The 23,530-nt window shown below is 39.5% G+C and overlaps 1 protein-coding gene across 5 annotated transcripts in view; it reads left to right on the top strand.

Moving 5' to 3' along the window:
- The window catches only part of LOC145943087 (telomerase-binding protein EST1A), an 87,423-nt gene that overhangs the window by 23,528 nt on the left and 40,365 nt on the right, over window positions 1–23,530 (top strand). The gene's annotated exons all lie outside the window — the stretch shown is intronic.

Raw genomic sequence — 23,530 nt, 5'->3', positions numbered from 1 at the left:
TTTTTAAATTTAAGTCAAATCTTTCAGGCAATTTTCAAGATAAAATTGCATTTATTTTATATTAGACCTGACGCGGTGGAATGAGATTTATTAGATAATAAGCTTAATATGATTAAGATTGAGAAACTGTTTTGTTGTCGGGGTTAATCTCTGTCACGGTCGAGATACATTCTATCGAGATGACTCGTCTTCCGCTTTAACTTGTCGTCGACAAGCAACCGTGATATGACGGTATATCCGGTTTGGATAGATGTAGCTTGACTCTCGCTTCGACAATGACTCATGGCTGCATGCTTGCCCGAGAGAGCACACGAGCACTATAACAGCAACGAGCGTTCCCCGAGTTTTTGCATCTGCATGCAGGTGCTAGCCCTATGTAATTATCACTAATTTCTATACGAGAGCGAAACTCCGTTCGCTCCAGGTTTCGCTCTTCTCAGAATGAACCCTAGCCTGAGTCATCAAGACGCTTCTTCTCTTGCTGCTCTATTTCCAAGGTGAAACTGCCCGCTCGAATCCTTTGCACCTGCTCGGGCGTTTCTTTGCCCTTTTACTTTAACTACGCAAGTTGCGTCCTTAGATGGTTAGTATATCTTATTTCGCAGTGGAAGTTAATAATGTCATCTTTGGGAGAAATTTGTACAAACTGATTTTTCGGCCGCGTTTATAAATTATAAAAGAAAAAATGTATTAATATACGTGAATTTATATTTATTAATTACTATTTTTAAATTGATATTAAATTGAGCAATCATTATATTTTTTTTCGAATCTTTTTTTTTTTTTATAATATGACAGACATCCGCCAGATCTAATATATTTCGATAAATCGTTGCGTAGATGCCAAATAATTTAGATTATAATAGAGGAAAAATTAAAGCGCGATCGCGTCTTAAAATCTATCCAACATTGATAATAGATGAATGGCGAAGATCTTACTATGCGAAAGAAGAGTTGGTTTAAAACGAGCGCGAGCGATGTGTGTTACGGGATTTTAGTACCTGAATCTTTAAGCAGGCGTTACCATCACGTGCAAGTTATACCTGGCGCGACTTCTTGTAATATTGCACGTGCGTTAATCTGCAGTGGCTTCGTCTGAGCATATAGGTTTTCGCGGTTGAATTCTTCAAGATGTACGGTCGTGCTCGCCAAGTTTTTCCGCGGACAGATTCAACTCGTATGTCAATTATATTTCGATTAAAAGAGAAAATGGTTTTTGCGAAATTTTCAAGTCTCCCTTTCCCTTTCAGCATATCGAATATTTATTTTAACACACAAACGAAACTTTTTATCGTTTAATATGTTATTCAAAAATATTTGTCGAAAGACTTTCGATATCTTCGAGATCTGATCGATCAAGTCCGTTTGTTCCTCCGCGATATCTTGCATATATCTGTCTATTAAAATTTTTTTCGAGAATATATATAATCTTGTCCTCGGTGTAGTGATGATTCTCCATCAGCCAGCCAGTAATTGAAATCGTAAACACTGTCGGTAATGGACCATTGAGTTTATGCAACCGTGTCGACATTGTCTGCGGTTGTCGGCCGAGGAACGTCAGGTCCCGCCTTCATCATCCTTAAACCGCCGCGACACATCCCTGTGGTTTGCTCCCCCGATTCGGCTTTCTCTTTGCGTTGGATCAACGCGATGGATCTCGAAGCGAGCGTACGGTATACTGTCTGTGACGTCTTATTTTAATATACGAGAAGCGCGACGAAAGTGTAACGCAATACAAAAATTGGTTATTACAAGAAAGCAAGAAAGAAATACTTGAAAAATTCTCCCAATCGATTTATCTTAACATCCGTTGTGATGGGACTATTTTATTAACTCGGTTTTGTTAAATTGCATGCATTGCATAATTTCAATTAAATATAAATAATGTGTTAGGTGAAAGCAAATGAATGATTCGGGGTCTCAAAATATTTTACTGCGAAAAAATCGCCCCGCAAAGAGGGTAAATGAAATCTTCCTGGATATATCCGCAGGTATATATATGTACTTCTCTATACCAGATCCAATTATCAATTAAACGCAGAATCCGAGAAACCATCTTCTGATAGATTATACTCTCGTAATCGTCGTTTTCGATATTTCTTTCGATTACATCTCGCTCTCACCTTATTCTCGTCGAATTTATTTTTAATACGCGTGAATACGTTTCTTCGGTCGAAATAATTAATGTATGTTTTTTTCGTGTAATTATCATCGTGCAATCGAAAGCACGAGATCAATCGGGATTTTGAGGAAAATTTCAATTTCCAATTTGAATTTTTTTTCCAGAATCTTTCCGAGTTGAAAGCGAATTTTGAAATTTTTTTCGAATTATCTAATCGATTTCTAAGATGCGTATCGAGGAAGTCGGTGGCGAGCTGCGGGAAATGTCGCTGGATCATTTCACGCGTGCATTTCACAGCCGTACGCGTGTGCGAGGAACGAATACAGAGCTCGGGAACCCCGGGGGCTACCGAAGAATCGCATAATGCCAAGGCTGAGAGAGAGGGAGATGTCCCTAATGTCTATAATCTTGGATCATCTGCATCCGAGCTACGATCTGGCTTGTGGCTTTGCGTACCTTAGATCTAACCACGTTCTGTTACCTGCCGTATAAAACCTATCAAGTACGAGTACTCGTCTCCCTTCTTCCCCCCATTGACGCATTATTAAACTGTTTCATTGTTTTATCTTTTTTTTTTTTTTGTTTTTTTTCGATCTCTCGCGCTTCCGTTTCTCGTTGTAGACTCGGTATCTCGTATAATCAAAATTTTGAGCATTCGCAGACGATACACTTTATTTTGAGGAAACTAAAAGAAGAATATTTTCTATTTTCATTGGTATGGAAAATTTTTAAGATTGCTCGGTTTAGATCATTTGAAAATAAATTCAAGTGGAATAATAAAGTCAAGTCTTCTAAACAGAATTAATTGGTGCCGAATAAAAATATCTTAGCGCTGTTATCTGAGTTTGCCCCTTTAAATAGAGTCTTCTGTAAGGTTATTCTCGAAGGCGAATCTCGTATTGTAAAATGCACGAAGAACGAGACTATCATGCGGACTTGCTATTCCCGATAAAGAAAGTGTCGCGATATAATGCGATACTGGGTGTCCGAATACGAAGTTATTTCGCTCGATCGGAGAGAGGGCAACCGGAGGGGAAAAAAAGGGAGTCTCGCTTCTCGGAAAGCCGAGCCGAGCGAGAGGGGCTCGTTGGCATAAATTATCGAAAAGTACAGCCCTCGAAAATCCAGCTCCTCTCTCGTGTGTGTATGCGCGCGTATACTCGCCTCTCTTCGAAATTGCCTCCCTAAAATATGAGAATTATTGCCCCTGGCTTCGTCCCGTCTCTCGCTCGCGCCTCTTGTGATACTCGTGCGTTTCTTATTTTTCAAAAGCTTCCTTCCTTTCTGCGGCGGAATCCATGCGCCCATCGGCAGCATCGCTGCTAACCCAAGAGTGAGAAAGCAAAAGAGAGAATCTCGCTGCTGCTTTATCGCGCACAAATGCGAGCGCCGTTTGTTTTTTAATCTTTTACCTCACCGAAGAGAAATCATCTCCTCCGCGTGCCAATTCGTAAATCAGCTGGCAAAAAACGAGTCTTTCAATACCTTTTCTTCCTCGCCTGAGCCCTTCTCACGCGCGATTCTTTTGCGTGGCCAGTCGCGCGGTTTATTGACCTTTGAACTTTCTAACCGCCCAGACGTGGTGTCCGAATATCGTCCTGTCATTATGTGTCTGGATGTGGGTCCTCGTCTGACGCGACACGTTTCTGCGGTCCAAATTAATCCAGTCTCCAGACTCGCTGAATAGCGGTATTATTCAGATTTGGATATGGCATTCGTGTGTCAAATATTCCCTGCCGTGTTAATAAGAGAGAAGGAGAGGAGAGAGAGAGAAAGACAGACAGACAATGCTTTCCGGTTTTTTTCCTTCAGTCAATAGGTTTATTACAAATAAATCAATAATAATAAAATTATATCATGTATATTAAGATGTACAAATTATTAATTATTCACAGTTTCTCTTCACATCTTTTTCATTTTTAAATTCTAAATTGTCAAAATTTTTTGTTTTCTTTTATTTATCAGAAAATAGTCTAGAAACAATTCAGAATAAATTTAGATACATGATATAATTAAACATTTCTTTCTATTCTTTTTTTTCTCTAAGGAGAAAGAAATAAATTTATATATATATGCAGATCAAATGTCAAAATTTTATTCGAAGAAGACGTCGAGTCTTAAATGACAGCTCTTTAATTTTTTTTCCATAATTTGATTTTAATATCTATACGAGATACGCGAGAGATAAAATTATCTGATATCATGTCTTTAATAAATCGTCGGTTTTTGATGTTGTTACACACTTTGCTTCCAAGCAAATGCGAGCCTTTGCAAGTGTTACTTATAAAGCACCACCGGTTTCTTTGGCGAATTCTCGGCGCGGAGACGATTTCAAGACGATCTCCATGTTCCTACGCGAGGGATTAGCACGGAGCTGTTTTGCGAGTTTTTGCGAGTTTATTTCCCGCGAATAATTTATAGCCTGGTAAGGACGATTAGAGCAGCGGAGAGAAGCTCTGCTAATCTGCGATGCGAGAGAATGCGCGTAAACGTATCACACTGCCGGTCGTGTCTTTCTAAAAGTTGCATTTAAAGCAGCTTCCGAAAATGATTTCTCTACTCGATTTTAATAGTAATTATTTCGTCAGAATATATACCATAAAAAATACGCGTGTATAGATTCATAGATTCCAAATTAATGTCAAGATCTATTCTTCATCAGCTGCTTCTTTATGATCATCGTCTTATTTGTTGAATTAATATAATTTTACCGAAAATGAGAAGGAAGAAAAGACTCGATGAATTTATAATTAGCAAGATAAAGCTTTGAGAGATCAATCTTGCTTCTTTCGGGTATGACATATATTAGGTCGAATCCCTGATGCGATGACATTTGTCGTCTTCTCACTTAGCGTATAGTGCGATCTGTTTTCTCTCGTAAAATCGACGGTTGCCTACGCGCGCGAATGACCGGAATGACGCACATATACACACACACACACACACACACACACACACACATCATATTATACATAAGTCGGAGGTTGCGCATCTCTGTTCGCCCGCGTTCTCGTACCGCACGTCGCCGGAGATGGATGAGGGGCTCTATCTCTGGCGCGGAACCAGTTACGACTTGACGAGCTGTGTGTTTCGCGTAATGCTTCGCGATCTTATCGTCCTATTAATAATGAAACCGCGAACGACGTTACACGTCGCGCTCGCGAAATGCCCCGTCGCCCCGTCTGGGTGCTCGTTTCGTTGCTTACGTATTCGCGATCGGGTCAGCCACATTTCTCACCTCTCTTTTTCGGTATTCGATTTTTTTTTATTTATTGTAAAAGAAGCAAACTGAATTATTCATGCGCTATTTCTATACGCGCGAGTATCGAGGCGCGTTAGGAAAATTCTTTTAAAATATTCAGATGGTCTCGCTACCAGTCTCCTGGGATAGCCAGATGAGAGTCCGGAGGTCTATTGGTATCCGTTTTTGTCAGTTTGGCCGCATTTTTCTCTTTGTGAATATTGAATTATTCATGCATCGCTTTTGTTATAATATATATATATATATATATATATATATATATATATATATATATATGTCGCTTTTATAACTAAGGAATTTTTGCGAAATATTTCGATGGATCGGAATATTCGTAAAGAGAGAGAAAGAGAGTTAATATTAACGCGAAAGAGTTAACGCCCGTTTCTCGGTCGATCGTTCAGGAAGTTTGCTGAGCAAAGCTCGTAAAAAAAAAAAAGAAAAAAAGTGTGAGTCTTCCGGGTGAACGCTATAATCGCTTGGTCATATTGACTTTACGTGAAGCCACGTGAGAACAAAATTGTTGAAATCGAGTCAAAGCGATCAAACTCGAATTGTCATTCTAGTCTTTTCTAGTCTTTTATTTTACATTATCTAATTTTATATTATATTTTTTATTTAATTTTATAAATTTATAATTTATTTCTTTATGAATCGCGCATCACCTGTCTCATGTAGCTTACCGATATGAGAGATTTATTCCCCCGTGCACGATGGGGATGATATTAATCGGAATCGGCGAGGACGCTCGCGCTAGCAGATGCAGCCTTTAAAGGAAAATTTCGCAGGCGGGTTAATTAATTAGGCGGCTAACGGTGGTTCGTAGATTCTGCCAATTAAGCACGTGTGCCGCGTGCATTAGTTAGTTTCGCTAATTAGATATGTTGTCTCGCACGAATATCGTTTCTCTTTTTCTTTCTCTTTCTCTCGCCATTTTTATATAGAGGATAGGGCAGTTAGGGGTAGAGGGAGGAACGGGGATATAAAAGCTGATGTACAAAAGTATTCGTCCTTGCGCGCGAGCATAACATTCCTCATTCTGACGTCGTTGCGGCCAATTATGGACTTTTACAATTTTAAGCGAGTGGTTTTAGCCTCGCGTCTGATGGCTCGGTCGAGAGTGCCTGCTTACCGACTATCAACTTTCCAACTGGCGGTAGACCAAGTCATTAAGTGATAAACGCTCGACTCCCGCTGGCAGCCGAGATCTCTTCCCTTCGGGGGCGAACCCTCCGGGGTGCGCGCGCTATATGTGTATACGAATAGAGGATGATGGATGCATTTCGTCGCATCGCGCGGCGCGAAAGTCAAAACCGGACCGAGGCGTTTTTACGCGTCTGGCGAGAGATAGATAATTTCTAGACGAAATCTTTTTCAGAGAAAATATATGCGTAAAACGTTCGAATATAAATTACGGGGAAGGATTACGAGGCGAGGTTCACCGAGATTCGCCTTCTGGGAAAAGAGATACACGGCGGGGTCCAATTTCGACCGTGGCTTCCCGCGCGATTACGCGGTCCGGTTGTAACGGGCGAGCACGGCGGCGGATTAATACAATAGCAGGGCGAGAGAGAGAGAGAGAACGCGACGGGGGCAGGGCAGGAATTGCATGTTATAGGTAATTGGCAATTTCTGTAACGCAATCCCGCTACCACCTGTCTGTGTCCGATCTGGGAGGAGTTTCGCTAGCGGGTGTTTGAAACTGTTGCTGCTGCTGCTGCAACGGGTGCACCGGTTATTGATGCACCGCGCAAGGACGGAGTAAACCACCGCGGCAGATCGGTATACTCTCCTCTCGACACACGTAATAACGCTAACATGTTCCGACGCGCCCGTGAATTTATGTAGGCACGTCGAGTGCTTCTTTTCGAGCACCAACCTCGGGAGATACTTGCGGAGTACTTTGGAGCCGCGCTCCGCCGCGAAAAGAATCTCCTCGAGAAGTACGGGCACACGTGCGAGAAACGATCTTTCTTAACTTTTTCGCCACCAGCGTGTCTTATGGAAGCTCGGCATATATATATATATATAATCGGTGAAAAAAAAAATAATTTATATATATTCTTTTTATATAAAATTTATTCTATCGTTCGAGAGACAGACGTGACACATTAGATATATTATTTATGCGTAATATATTTTATATAATTAATTCTTAAATTTATTTAATTTTGAGTTTAAAATTAAGGACACAAATTAAACTGTTGATACATCATTGATTGAATCTATAAGCACAAAAATGCATATTAAAACATATTATTAAACTATAAATTCAAGTATGAAAAGATAAGTAAGAACCAAGGTACAGATTAGGCGCAATAAAATTATTTTTAAATTCCTCTATCTCTATACTTATTTTGAACGTTTCGGTCCTTTGGATCATCCTCAGCATATCAATTAATAAAAATATCCACGTATATATTTTTTATTAATTGATATGCTGAGGAGGTCCAAAGGAAGGACCGAAACGTTCAAAGTAAGTATAGAGGAATTTAAAAACAATTTTGTTGCGCCTAATATCCGTGCCTAGCTCTTACTAGCCCTTTTCCTATCTGAATTTGTATTTATATATCAGAGCCTTTTCGATTTAATAAATTATATTACGCATAAATAATTTAAATTTAAATCTAATTTTTTAAACGTAAACTTAATGAATTTTTTCTCTATGGAATGAAATATATCTTATACAAAAATATGATAAATATAACATTTGTTTATATAATGTATGATCAGAAGAGGAATCTTTATTAGAGTTATATATAAACCATCGAGGAAAAGGGTTTTCAGATAGCGGAATTATTGGAGCCCTGTATAATCTGTAACACAACGGCTATAATCTCTTCCTCTCTCTGCCAATCTTGTTGCAGGCATTCTAAAAAAAAAAAAATAAAAAAAAAATAAATAAATTTCTCGGTATATAATATTGGAGAAAAAAACGTCACTACCGTCGAGGTCGTAATATCGAATGTGTATTGCGCGCTTTGCGCGGTTTCTTCGGAGGCGCTGAAACGCCGCCGTCCTCGTCGCCAGGACGGAGCGAGCGACTCCGAGAGGGTGTCGGGAAGCTCTCACTCGCTGAGAGGGCTATTATTAAAATTGATGTTGCAATGGCAATAAGCAGAATTGCCGGGTATTAAATTAAATTATTTTAATGTGGCAGCGCGCGAGAACGCGCGGGAGCGGAAAGAAGGGGGCTGAAGGGGGTTGGACGATCACTCTCGGTTGTACGGAGAGAACCGCGGCTTTATATTATATATCCATCTCGCGGACCCGTAAGATTGAACGTACCGCGGCGGAAAATGCAACAATTTTGTACACATTTTGATACGCGACGACCTTTACGACCTGTAACGATGCCGTAGATAGATTTTACGAGCGCGACCGCACTTCGCAGACCTCGAATTATTCGACAGGATCGTTTAATTCTCTCTTTTTTTACTTTAGTCTTTATTCATTATAATGGGAATCTGATTTTTTCTCTATGAGATTTACTTACAGATTTTAGATATCTCTCGGGAATTTTTTATGAATTTAATTTAAGAGTATCTCTTTGTCTTTTAAGCAGTATTATATATTATTATTAATAGCATTTTATATTGAACAATATTATATTTTAAATAAAAATAGTTTAAAACATATATTTTATCATAGTCGGATCAGAATCATAATCATTGAAAATAAATATAGAATAAATAGATCTAAATATAGCACCTACAAAACTGTCTGATATGACATGTCTTTTTCTACTTAATATCAAATTTGAAAATTTTTATGGCGAAAAATAATAGAAATTGTGAAATTTTAAATAATTTTTTTGCATATAATAATTAAGAAAAATTGTGATTATATATAATTGATCTCGCAATGTTGGATAATTAAAATTCCATGACCTTGTCGCCGTCTTCCGCGGATCTTTCCGCTTCGCCCGCGTTCGAGTATTAATCGACGCAGAACAAACAGCCCGGTCGACTCGCCGCGATGTGTTTGCTCGCCGGTGCTCCTTGCTCACACACGCTCCGCGAGGCGAAACGGATTCTCGCCCTTGGGAGGAAGAAAGGATCTTTTTCACGAGCGTGCACCGTTGAACACGTCGGCGACCAAGTCCGTTCGCCATCGGCGCCTGAACGTAGCCCCTCTGTGTTTGCCCGAGAGGCGCGAATTACGACTCCCCAGTGTCAATATGTCAGCGCGAATATTTCATTCCCGGCGACGGCGGCACACCTCTTTCGCGCCACTTTTCTCCGCGTTATATCGCACTTCGATACTTTTACGCCGGTCATCTCGCATAAAGTCTGTGTTTGCCGCTGGCTTTCCGTTTCTCTAGACCTCGATTTTAGAACTTTACGCTAGAATTAATGTCTAAATTTTAGAGAGAGGATCCATTGGCGAGGTCTCGTGCGATTTTTCTATACAGAAAAAATGTTGATAAAAGTAGGATAAAAAATAGATTTTCGTAAAGTGTCGTATGTATAAATCGATATAAAATGCATTATCTCTCGTCTCTTTAAATCTCATTAAGCATTAGCTGATTTGATGTTATCTTTACGAAATCTCATCTTGGAGCTTTTTTGTTTATCAGCAAAATAGTAGAGTAGTCTAATTGACTTGTCTAACGATTTTACCTTTTCTTTAGCGATGATGATTAGTAAGATTATCCACTTTACCTCCGATGTCATTTCCGGTTGTATCCAACTGATCACTCACTTCATCTTAAATGATCTCGGTAATCACGGGATCGAGGAAAGGATGTTAGAAAGAATCTTAGTTTTTAAAAAGTAGAAGAAACTTCCTGATCTAGAGATCAAGTCAAAGTCAACGAGGAACTTCCGTAGAGGTCTTATACTTCGATTGATGTGAACAAGTAGTCTTTCTAACTCGTTTTCGAATTTTTTGCTCTTCTGACTATCGTTGCATATCTCACGTCATTAAAAAGACTCGAATAATAGTTCGGATAAATTGCTGAAATGAATAGGATATGAAAGTCCTTTTATTACGCATTAGGAGTGATTAATTAAAAATGACGATTTCGAGCGTTTGTTCATATGCTGAGTTTTCCTTTTTTTCTATATTATTTCACCCTCACGTGATTTTTTATCGAATCTATGTTATCGGTATGTGAATCGATTTCCGATCTGACGACTGACGACTCCCACTTGACGATAAATTATTCTCGCATAAAATCACGGCACATGAATTATTCCTTGGAACGAAATTGGACAGTTTTTATAGACGAGATCTCGTCGTCTCATAAAAAAAAAAAATTTTAAAACGCGACAGATGAAAATGACAGATGAGATTTTTCGCCGGATTAAACTCGTTGATGGAAATCGATAACATTTGCCATCTGTTATCGCTTGATAAAAGTCCGCATTTTTAATACTGACAAAAAATTGTAATCGATAATTCAATAAAAAATATTTCCTATTTTTTTGTTGAGCGTGAAGGTAAAAATAATTTTAAAATTTGATTCTTAATCTCTAATTATAAATTCAACTCTACTTATAAGAAAAATATTAAAATGAGCATAAGTATAACTTTCTTTTTGACAAGTTAGTTTTATTTCACTTATTTTAGTGATTTTTAAGACTAGAAGGAGAAAGAAAGAGTAGCACATTGTTAAAAAAATTAACTTATCGGTTTGAAATCGGTTTCGATAGATGTCCAAATTGAATAAAACAAGAGAAAAAAATAATTTTTTTTCAAGATTTAAAATCTATTTTCAAGAATTGAAGACCGAATTTAAGTGTCAAGACACAGGATATGATCATTGCTTCAAATTTTCCAATAAAATTAGTTTCTCAATCGAAGACAAGAAAATCTGTTTCGCATAATCAGCTGAATTATTGTAATTATCAATTTGAAGATAGCATAATTACTATAACTACAGGATATGAACGTTTTCGTTCTCAATTTCAATTCTCGAATTACATATAAATTACCTCGCTGATCTTGGGACCGGCGATGATTCAAGACTACCTTTCACGATCGTGTGTCGAGATACTCCCTTCCTCGCGGACGTTACATTACACAATCACTCCTCCCCCGTATAGGACATAATTTCGCGATATCCTCGGCGAAGGCAGAGTCGAATGACTTACGAAATCTTCCGGTAAATATCGCCCAGGGATACCGTCGTATCGTCATCGTTGTCGCAATATTGTCGTGGATGGGCGCGGTTGCCGGCTAAGAAGAGGAGTCGTCAGTCGTTGTGGTCGATGCGACTGCCGACGCGGAGAGGATAAAAAGAGAGGATATCCCTCTGGCGGTCGTCCTTGCCCTCGCCGGTCGGCCCACGTCAAGGCCATCTTGCTTCGGGCGCAATGCACCCGTCGCTTCTGCACTTTTCTTTCTCTCTCTCTCGTACTCTCATGCTCTGAACTCGTCTAATATACCGCATCGCTCCACTTCAGCTACCCCGTGCTATGTACAAGACTCGGCTGTTTCTCTCCCTCCATTTGCCACTCAGCTCGCAGGCTAGGCAGGCAGGCAGGCAGGCAGGTTACACACAGTTACAGCCCTCTCTGTTCTTCTCCTTATCCGCCTTCTGTGCTACCCGCGTGTTCCGCGACTTCTCTCCTTGCCTTTGAGCTCTCCCGCGACTCCCGAGCTATATCGTCGCGAGATCGTCGTGCGAGAGAAGCGCCTCTTCTTTCTTTTTTTTCATCCCGTTAACCCTCGCCCTTTTCTCTCTCTCTTTCTTTTCCACCCACTTTGTCGCTATAAATATCCGGCGAGACGTTATTTTTAACTCGTGTATCAATGTGTAGGTACTCGCGTATCGTGCAGTAATGGAAATCACATACCGAATGTAAGATCGTGAGAATTTATGTTGAATTATTGTTGACTTGATACTTAACTAATCTCTTCCTCTACTTTATAAGCAAATTTTTAATTGTACGAAAATGTAGGCAAATTACATTTATACCTCGTTAAATAACAAAGAGTCTTATTTTTTATTGATTTGTTCGCATCATTCGAAGTCAGTACATTCGTACGACAATTTGTGACAAATCGAAGTATTAAAAGAGCAGAATTCCAGAAGATTTTACAGCCATATATCATTGATACAGAACCATCGTGTGAAGAACTTATCTCAAGTAATCGATGTAATCGGGACTGTAGACAAGGGGTTTTTTTTTAATGGCGATATTGAGCTTTTTTTATCATTTTCTGACCCTTGGGAGCCATCGATGTCTTACGGACCCCCGTGAGCTTTAGCTGGGGTCGACCCGACACTATTCACGCGCCCGCATCGTCTCCGCTTCTCGTTCGATCTCCTCTTCTTACCTCTCGCCATCGTTCCTGTCTCCCTCTGGCCGTTTCGCCGCTTTTTCTGCCTTCCCTTCCCGCAATGTTCTCTGGAGCATGACGCCGGCCGTTGATTAGACCCTCTCCTCGCTCTCTTCTTCACCCTCTCCCATTCCCGTCGAACCTCTCCTCGCCTTACCTTCCGCGCTTCTGCCTCGCTACTTTTTATCGTGACTGCGTGACCTTGCCAAGGTCGGGTGAACGAACAGCAGTAGCTGCAGCGGAGATGACGTTGACGATGCCAGCGTTAGATCGAAACGCTTGAGCTACGAGACAGTAGTAACAAACACAGCATACATATGTAGCATATACTATAATACTATTGCGAAATATTTTTTAGTGTTACAATTTAATAGCAAAGTTTTTAGAGCGACAATAAAATTTTCAATTCTTTAAATAAACGTACAGCAATCGTAATTTTTTAATTTTATTTCGTTAGACTTTTTTTTATTTTGATAGCCTGACTTTTGTTTGTTAATCGAATGCACGTAGGAAACCGACAAATAAATTTCGTTAAAATTCGACGAATGCGATTTTTTATTCTCGGTAAACATGCAAGGTCGGCGGTCTTGTAAATTGAAATTCCACATAGAGAGAGCGAGCTACGGATAGAACGAGCGTTCGCCAAAGGCTGGGTCGTGTGTTTTCCATCCGACGGTTATTGGCCGCGAATCAAAAGTCAGTCGAGTCTGGCTCTCGCTGTTCATTTCCTGCCCTTCTAATCACGCGCGTAGTCTCGGGACAAGATTGCTTAACGAGAGTTGCATGCGAAGAGAAGAGAGAGATTCCGTACTTTCGTTCCTTCGTTAAGCCGACAACAAATTGACGATCGTTCCGTAGGTAGCGTCGCGACTCTAGTTCGGTCTGGCTATTAAAATCCGCTTCCTCCGCTTGATTGCGTATCACGAAACGTATCGCAGCGCCGAGAAATAGGTAATAGTGGTCGCGCTGGGAGAAAAACACAACACGTTAATACCGTTTAGCGTAAGCACGCCTCCTTTTTATCTCCTTTTTGTCGATCGAAGACTTAACGGCGACGCTAATAATACCGGTACCGAGATAGATAATAATCGACGCTTATTGTTGCGTGCTCACGATCTGAATCTCTCGATTTATCGAAGACGTCGGAATGCCGTTGCCTCTTCCGCCCTGACCTTTAAAGTGCTCTCGGGGCGCCTTATAACAGGCGCCACATTTATTTTCGATTTATCTCTTCAATTTTTATTCGAGCCTTTGAAAAATATATTTCCGATTTGTATGCAGATTGGACGTGTCACGTCTTCTTATATTTCTATTAATTTTCTAAATCTAAATTCACCATTAATAATAGTTACTTTGTAAGATGATATGTAGATGATTGTGAATTAAATTATGGAGTAAATAAAATGCGAGCGCGTTTAACGGAATCTACGGTAATTGATTCCCGCGAAGAGATCTACATATTCATATATGTATATATATCTCTTTTTTTCTCAGACGATTAACAAAAGCCGTGATACGTCAGAGTATAAGCTTGTCCGCAGCCATGTACGGACTACTTGTTAAACATATAGACTCTTGTCTGTATATACATAAACGAAGTCTGGATATTAACTCTCGCGCGCGTGAGACACGACGTTGCGAAACCGGCTAACAGGACGATTAATCAATTAACTGGCTGGTCGCGACAGTCCTCTCGTTTACAACGCGAACGGGGGATGACGGACAGTCTTCGGAGCTGCGCCAGATAAACGACAATTTGCAAATTAATAGCGCTGTCATTAAGCGCGCTACCGCGTGAAACGGCGTGAATTGCGAATGTCGTCCGGTAATCAGCGCGTACGTACGTACGCGCTCGTCCTCTTCTTCTTCGTGGCTGACGCGCGCGGAATAACGATACTCCGGCTCTCCCAGGAAAATGCCTGGCGAGATTCCGCACGGGAAAGAATGTTGAGAAGAAACGCGTGACGTTTGTATAAGATCAACTTTCCCAGGGCAATCCGACGTGCGTCTATTAGCGTCATCGATGGCCCCCGCGAATGTTATAATGAAACTACACCGGTTTCCGTTCAGATATACGGAGTATTTCTCCCAAGAGATTGGATACTATTCTTTTTAATCGAAGCGGAAATTATTCAGGGAATTCTTACTGTGCGCATTTGAATATTATGAGAATATAATATATGTATAATATATAAAATACATATAATATATTGTATACATATAAATATTATATATAAATATTAATTTTTTAATATTTGTAAATTATATTAATTATACAGGATATCCGGGAAGATCCTAATATACAATAGAATATAAATTTTAGAATATAAATAGAACAAGAATTTTTAAGTATATAGAGATTAATTGCTTCTTAGACGATTTTAATGTATCACGGAGTTTATATCCTTAGCTTTATTTATTCGATTATTTTACTGTACATTCTCGATCTGAATTATATATATTGATCATTGAAAAGTCGACGTCTCGCATAATATCATGTGAATTTTTCGTGAATTTTTTTTATTAGGATATTTTATTATTTAACTTTTCGATGATCATAATTCAGATTGAAAACGCACAGTAAAACAATTAGATCGAGTGAATAAAATAAGGATAAGTTCCATAATAAATTAATCGTCTAATAAGTAATTAATCTATACTTTAAAATATTTATATAATTTATAAAAAAATATATATATATATAATATATTGTACTGCTATGGGATATGGAAGGGGAGGGAGGGGAGTACCTGGACATTTACGAGCATCGGAATAGGTACTCGTGACTTGGCTTGTGAATCGAGTTCTTGAGATTTCCTTTCTTTCTCTCTCTCTTCCGCAAAAGTTTTACTTGCGTTTTAGATTTATAGATCTAAATTTAGCCGGCGCGGGTTTTCTCGCACTCGCACACGCAACTTGCGTATGCGACTCGGACTGCGCGCGAACTCGGAGAGAAAAAGACGCGTTTACTTTTGTATTTGCACGAACACTTATATACCTTGAGGCGCGAGCCGGCTTTTGCGAAGCGCTGTCGTTTACGACCGTTAATATATAACTTCTCGCGAGAAGGGGCGCGCGCACAATATAATTGCAGATACCTCTGCCGCAAGAATTTCGATCCGCGCCACGACGCGCTGACACGCAGGAACCGAGGAGATATGCATCCTTCGATGCGTCTCGATGTTGAAAATTATCCCGCATAACGATAACTGCGAGTGTTACTTTGTACCCGCTAACGAGAAATTGCGTTAATCCAAAGTCGCGTACACCTCTACACTGACCTTTTATCATTATAGCTTATCGCGTAAAAATATACCTACGGAATTCTGGAATTTTTAATTTCAGGCAGAAATCAAAGAATAGTTGGAAAATTCTGTTTCATATAAAATTTAATTATTTAGTTTTCCGCAGATAAATTTAAATAACCATCTCACCTGTCACACACATCTACGTGAATTCTTTTGTTTAAAATTGTCTCAAGGAATAAATTGATGTTACGCAACAGTTTCTTCTTGATATTGTCTTATAATAAATTTTTTTATCTACCGAGGAGCGCTCGATATCAGTGTCAATCCGAGAAAATATGCATTCGCGGATTCGCTGTGATTGTTTCTCGATCATTTTCTTCGATAGGCGACATACTCGCGAATCATCTGCTACGAGTAACAAATAGCGCACGTAGATTCTGAACACGAGATTATTGTTGTTGTTGTTGGGGTGGTTCGCGGCTTCTCGTCTACGCGGAAGTCTTGTAGCGCAATTTCATCACCACGACCGTTCGTGCAGAAATTGCGGGAATAGTTGGTCGAGAGCAGACGAGAGAGAGATAGATCTTTCATTTTCCAGATCGCGGACTTGTAGTTTTTCTTGCTCGCTGTCTTACGTATTTCTTTCCTACGCAAAACGATTCGTTTTAATTTACTGCGATGGTATGATATAATAAAAGACTCACGAAAATCTGATTCTACGATTTTAGATCGGCTCGTTAATCATGCGAAGTAATTATTCTATCGAAGAAGACAATTTTTCGCGATGCTGCTGCAGCACATCTAGCAGATTACTGTTGCTTAATTTACATACTGTCCACTGCAGAAAGCTTGTTGATCGTTTCCATCGTGTGTGCATGCACGTTAGAGATTGAAACAGGAAGAATATAATAAAGGACATAGGAAGGTAAGAAGGGGGAGGGATGGGGAAGATTAGGTTTGCATACTGTCGTAGCGTGATACAAAATATCTTTTCACCGCTTTTTGCCGGCGTTAAAGTCACCCCGGGAAGTGTGATTAGTCCGTAAAGCAGGAATGTCCGCGACACGGCATCGCGTTATCCGACAATTTCCCGTCGCGATGCGCGACTCGGTCCCATTCTCGAGATTTTTGCTCGTTTTTTTGTTTCCTGCGGCACCTTTTTTCCGCGAAAGCGAGCCCAATCACGCGCCTATTCAGCGCCCTGTATCGGTCTAGCTGCGGCTGTCTAGATGCGAGAAAAATGAGTCGGACAAAAGTCTAGCCGAGGAGATGTGGCGGATGACAAAACGTCTCGCCGCGTTTCTCTTATGCCGACCCATCTTCCTTCCCTTCTTCTGTGAACTCCGTCGCTCTTCTATATATACCTTTCTTCTAATCCCTGCCGATCTACCGAGATGCGAGCGGTGGACAGGACGGAATCATGTCGGTGACCTCGCAAGGTCCCGCCAAGGTCGAACGTTGAGCTCCCGAGTCAGTCGCCAGCTCTCGAGAGATGCTAATCTCTCCACCGATCGGCGTGATCATCAGCGCCACCAGCATCTACCTCGCTACCAGCTGCCACTATTACTCTTTGGCACATCGATTTCGTGACTCATTTGCAGACGAATAAAACGCTGCCTGTCACATTTTCGCGGTCTCTTTCTTATTACGACGTGAGGATTCGAGCGAGCGTTTAGTTATCGCTCTTCTCGACGAGATAAAAATGATCGATCGTAGAGATGAGGCCGCATCATCAGTCAGGTTGATGTGTATTTTATGTTAAGTCGAGAGACATGTGTGTAATGTTAAAAAATGTTGAAAGTCATTTTTCGTGAAGTCATCAATATTTAGCAGAAAGAGAATGTCCACATAAAGTTTCCATTAATTTTGTATCTCACCGCGTGAAATTAAATTCGAATAGAATAATTAAATGCTAATTTATTGTTGTAATCCCGAATTTATTTTGCTCTAATTAACAGAAAATTTATATTAAAGATGGAATTATTGACTTGACATTTGCTGGCATTTTCGAAAAATACTTATAATAGGAAACACAAATTAAACGTGTCAGAATTAATTGATAGTTTTGATAGAATTGCTCAAAGATGCAAATTGAGTTTAAAAATATTAGGTATATTTTAAACAATTTTAAAAATATTTTTATTTTTTATAGATGCACCAACACACATAATATTTAATATAAAGTATCTAGCAATAAAATAGTCAAAGTAAATAGTTAATAAGCTTTATATCAAATCATTTCCCGAATTAATTGGTACCGAATTATTCATATCTTTATAAAATATATTTAATATTATTTTAATATAAATTTTCTGCTATTTGGCACAGGATTAATTTAGGATTAGAGCAAAAAACTAGCAATAAATTAATACTTAATTATGCCATACATCTAAATTTGATTTCTCATCTTTTGATAGGATTGCCTAAGTTGTAACGAAGGTGAATAAAAATGGATATTTTTAGCAGAAAATATAAAGAAACGGGATTTTTTTAAATCTTGCTGTTTTGCTTGCAGGATTTTGTATTTTAAAAATATAATAAATAAATATATATTTGTAGAGAGAAGTACATTTTTTAATATTCTCAAATTTCATTTTACTATACAAAAAGAAGTATATTTGATTATTCTATGTCGAAATTTTGCTCTTATTTTAAATTTCAGTTTCCTCACGTTTATGAATCTTAATGATTTATAAATAAAATAATACAAATTAAATAATTTTTAAAGAGGCTAATCTGACTGCTTTAAAGTACCAAAATAGATGTTGGATTGAAAATTGAGATTAAAAAGTAGGAGAATAATTTTGATTCGCGAGGTATATATAATTATACACGAGCAATCCTCTGAACTCGAAGATAATAAATATGTACGAGAAACATAGCAGAGAATTAAATTGAATGGAGCAAAACAACTGCTTCGAGAAATCTGATCAAAGAGATATTGTTGTTTTTATATGCTCCAGTATCTCTTTATACATACTCGCGTCGGAGAGTATTTTGCGACCGAAAAAAAATTTTTTTTAACAAAGCACAAACAACTTACGTTCATCAAGATGATGATTGCCCCACGATATCGTGACGTGCAGAATTTCGGGATGAAACCGTCCTCTTCCCTCTGCTCTTATTGCGCGCTTGGGTCATCGGCCCGGAACGGTCGTTTCTTGCGAAATTTATCTCACTGCCATCAATGGCACCAGGAGGAAGAAGGGTGCGGGATGAACGGACGGGAAGGTATCGGGAATATGGAATATCGTAATCGAACGGCCCCGGCTAGCCGGCGTCATTCGACGCCGTTCTATTAAATCTTCTGTTTGCGGCGCAAGGAGGGCCTTATGAGGGAACCAGTTTACGATAGCTTAACAGACTTACGTATGTATACGGAGGCGCAACGATGAGGCCCTTCCTCCTCCCTCCCTGTATCGCAGCTTCCCTTGCGCGCACCGAACGATTCCTTATCGACTGAAAAAAATGATCAAGGACGTCGCATATCTCGCCGCACGTATATATCGGCGTATATATGCGCGCACACGGTGCATGCGTGCAATCGGTGTCTTACAGTTCGTTCACACGACGGCGACGCAGCCTCCTCTTAACGTGTTCTTGGCGCCAGGCGCCTGCCGTCAAGTGATTCCTTCTGCGGTGTCGCGTGCACGAGCTGAGAAACGATTGCGAGTATCTCGTCGCTAAATTTCCCATGCTGGAATATATACGTTCCCTCGGACTTGTATATATAAGACTCGAACCGCTGCCCAGTTTGCCACCTTTTTTTTTGTTAATTCGTAATAAGTGAGAAGAGAATCGCAAATACATCCTGTTAAGAAATTCTGGAAGTCTGAAGATCGCAAATTATTTAGAAAAAAAATGATAAATAGTCGTAAACGTGAGGGATTTGTCAAGAGAGATCCGGGGGGGAGGATAGGCGGAAATTAAGTTAAAAATTAAATAAAGTTTAGCCGCGCGTGAGTGTTAAAAGGGGTCGAAGTCGTTGAACCGTAGCCACGAGATATGCACTATGTTAATAGTATGGTAATGCGACACGAGCACGGGATATTACTGCTGGAAAATGCGTGCGCGCGCTCTCTCTCTCTAGAGTGCATCGATAAAATGACTAATAAAATGACGATTATGCCGGGCCGAGTCTAATGAGGAGAACCCATTAATCTACGGGCGGTGATTAGTGCGATGTAAACGGCGCTCGCGCGAAGGTCGACGCCGAGGATTCACCTATGCCCGATTATTTACGGGCGCGCTCGTAGCTCATCGTCTACCTCCGGGCGGTCCGCGAACGTCGTTCCTCTCCGAAGGCGCTATCACCGGAGTCACCGGTGTTAAATTCATTGCGCAACGTTGTACCTTTTAACTTGAAACGCGTCACGACGCGGACTTGTCCGAGCCACGCGAGGAGGAGAAGAAAGGGTGCGTTTTTGAACGCGAGAGGGAATTCGAAAACAAAACTATTATCATTTTGCCTCGAAAAATTACATTAGGTTAAACAAAAATTATACAAAGTTGTATGATACTAATATATTAGTTACATTTATTACTCGGCGCGAATTGTCATCTTTAATGAGAAAAATAAATCTCTAAAGGAAATGGAAAATATATGTAGGTACAATTTTTTTTATGAATGAAAGGACTTTGAAGCAGGATATACAAGAAAAAAGTAACTCGCGATGAATAAGTTTAAAAAATTAAACAATCGGATTACAATTTAATTTTTCTCTCACATTCAAAGTAGGTTAGGAAGAGATGATATTACATTTTTGTGTGACATTAATTAAAAATACTGTGTATACCAAGATTATTCCGCATGACAACAGAAAATCTATATAAATCTAAATAAAATATCGCGTTTGGAAAAAATATACATTTTAATTAAAATTTTTTGATGAACAAGAAGTCTAAGAAGAAACAGGATGTAAATAGAAAAAGGCAGATGGAGATAAATTTTTAAGTAGGCGGATTAATTTAATGAAAAAAAAATGCAATTGGTGGCTATTTTATGACTCACTTAATTCGTTATTATATCGTTCTTATGGGGCAATAATCGCGAAACATGTCCTCCGCCAAGTAGATGCAACATCGTAAAGGTTGCACGATATATTGTGAGCGGCATAATATCTCTATAATAGCCGTTAACGACTCGGAAAGGTATAACGCACGATGAACAGCGGGTAAAATGCAGTAGCGAGGATTGAAACGTTAAACCGCAAAACGAGCGCGCGGTTCTACGCGTCCGTGCGTGCTGCGCTGCTTAAATAATGCGTGAAACGCTCGGCCGAGATATTCGCGGCCATTAAAACCATCCTACACCTCGCGTCGGATCCCTCAGTTGTGCTCCGCATTATAACTACATTTAACGATATACGTAAGGTTCTCGTGTCGACTATTAAAACGCGATTATCCTCAGACAATAGTCTGCTTATATTCCCCTATAGTCGTTTACTAAACGAGAATGAGAGGAGAGGGTAACACCGAATTAACGAGAGTGCTTTTTCTCTCCGTGTGTACTCCGAGTTCCGAAAGAAGCGCTTTACCTGTCAAAGACTCAACGGTATATCGTCGATATCGTTGCCAAACACGCGCGATCGGTTATCGCTTATCCTTACCGTTAACCACTTAAGGACCCGAGAACTGTCAAAACATTGGTGAAAAAAGAGTGATCGTTCTCGAATGTCTGAACGAATGTGTTTATCATGAGCGCTTAAAGAACATTACATACTTTGAATGGAAAAAAAATTGTAGAGTTTATAATGGAGTACAGAGAGAGAGATACTCGTATATTTTATATTTGAAATGTAATACATTTCTTATATTTCCGCCGGGACAGGCATTACGTAAATACACGATAAGACTAATTAACTCGTGTAAAGAGACCTTAGTACACACTTATGTATGTATATATTCTCCGTGGAACATGTATCCTCGGGCAAGGTTCGCGACAAGAATTTTCTACACAGATGCTGCTTTTTGTTAAAAAATGAAAACACCGGATAAAAGCCTTTAGGTCAAGACGTGAATAAATCGTAAATAAATCCTCTTGACGTTTTTCTATATCTAACGACAGATTTACTTTACTCGTGGAAAGCCACGAGTGAAGATATTCTTGTCAAATAAAATAACTTGAAATTTTGTTCATTCTTCTCACTATATAAAAAATAAAAAATAATTACTAAAAGTATTATATCGATATTAAGAAAAGAGGAAACGTAAATATCAATTTTAACAACGTTTTCGTTCGATTTGAAACTAGGGAAAAATATTTCGTAAAAAAATGCGAATATTGCTGGTGTTCCTGCGGAACGGGAGAAACGCGCGATGTGTGCTACAATCGCTAATAATCGAATTATCTAGCGCGCGGCTAATTCGATTGTACACGGTGACTCGATTCCGTCCGTTTTCGTGTCTGTAATCGTGTTAATATCGGTCCGGGAACCAGGAAGGCCGAGCTTACCCACCGACTTCATTAAGAGCGCGGGATCTCGCTCTGTCGCGTTCACTTCGTTAGTTAAACATCTCGATAAGAGGAAGCGGCGTGTGTATGTATATCTTTCGCAAAGTTCGTTCACCTTCGACTGATTCGTATCGAGTATATGTTGCTGTGTTTAAATCCGCGCACATTTCGGACAGAAAACCTGCCTCCGTTTACCTCGTCCGTCCCCGATATCACTGTTACATCCTTAATTATCATAAATATAATTTAATTGCACACTGTTGCGCGTCCATTCGCGGATTAACGATCGCAGTTAATCGCGCGAAAGATGGGGAAATTGGAGAACTAGACGCGAGAGAAGACGATATGCCTGAAATTCGCTAATGATTGCGGTGGCAATTAGTTAAGGCCTCTCCCTGTAAATCTTCTCGTAACTAATTACCCTTTACACTCCCAATTCCCGATAAGGAGAGATGACTATACGGGTTCTTTCTCTCTCTTTCTCTCTTGGAGCGACCTCGCGGTTAAACGCTAATTATTATCCTTGTCTGCGATAAATTAAAGTGCCAGAGCCCACTTTCGAATATGGCTCTCGTGTATATATGTACGACTTGATGGAGGATGGCACGGACGTGCCCTCTCGCTTGTTGGATTTGTGTTATTTTTCTATTCTGCAGAGTTAATTCGCGTCGCGAAAAATTACTCGCATGCGAATGGATTGTTTGGACACTTTTTTGAAATCACTGTCAACTTTTGTCGCAAAAAAAAGTCGGCTAACGAATATGTATTGTTCTAATTTTCCTTTATGGATTTTTTAATCGTGTATATTTATTTTATTTTGTATAGGTTATTTTTTGTAGAAATATTTCATCTCTAAATTAAAAAAAAATTTTTTTTTTGAAAAAGAATACATTTGTCCTTTTTTAATAAAAATAGAAAAGAATCATATCTAGCTTGCTAGATTCACTACATTATTCGTTTCCCATAATAAGTACTAGTAGTTCCGATAAATGGCGTTCTTGCGCACGGGTCTATTACACCATCGTTAGCGACGCTCATCTAATTAGCTTCGCTATAGCTCGCTAATAAAGATGCACAAGGTAACGATGGGTCGTTCGCCGAGGACGAATACTCCCGAGGTAGTACAATAGAATCTGATCCTAGTATCGAATGAAAAT

This window comes from Prenolepis imparis, unplaced genomic scaffold (genome assembly GCF_030444845.1).
Source record: "Prenolepis imparis isolate NDT839.2.m4 unplaced genomic scaffold, iyPreImpa1.0 SCAF_11, whole genome shotgun sequence".
NCBI lineage: Eukaryota > Metazoa > Arthropoda > Insecta > Hymenoptera > Formicidae > Prenolepis > Prenolepis imparis.
Note: the sequence above shows the minus strand (reverse complement) of the source record. Positions and strands in the feature narration are given on the sequence as shown.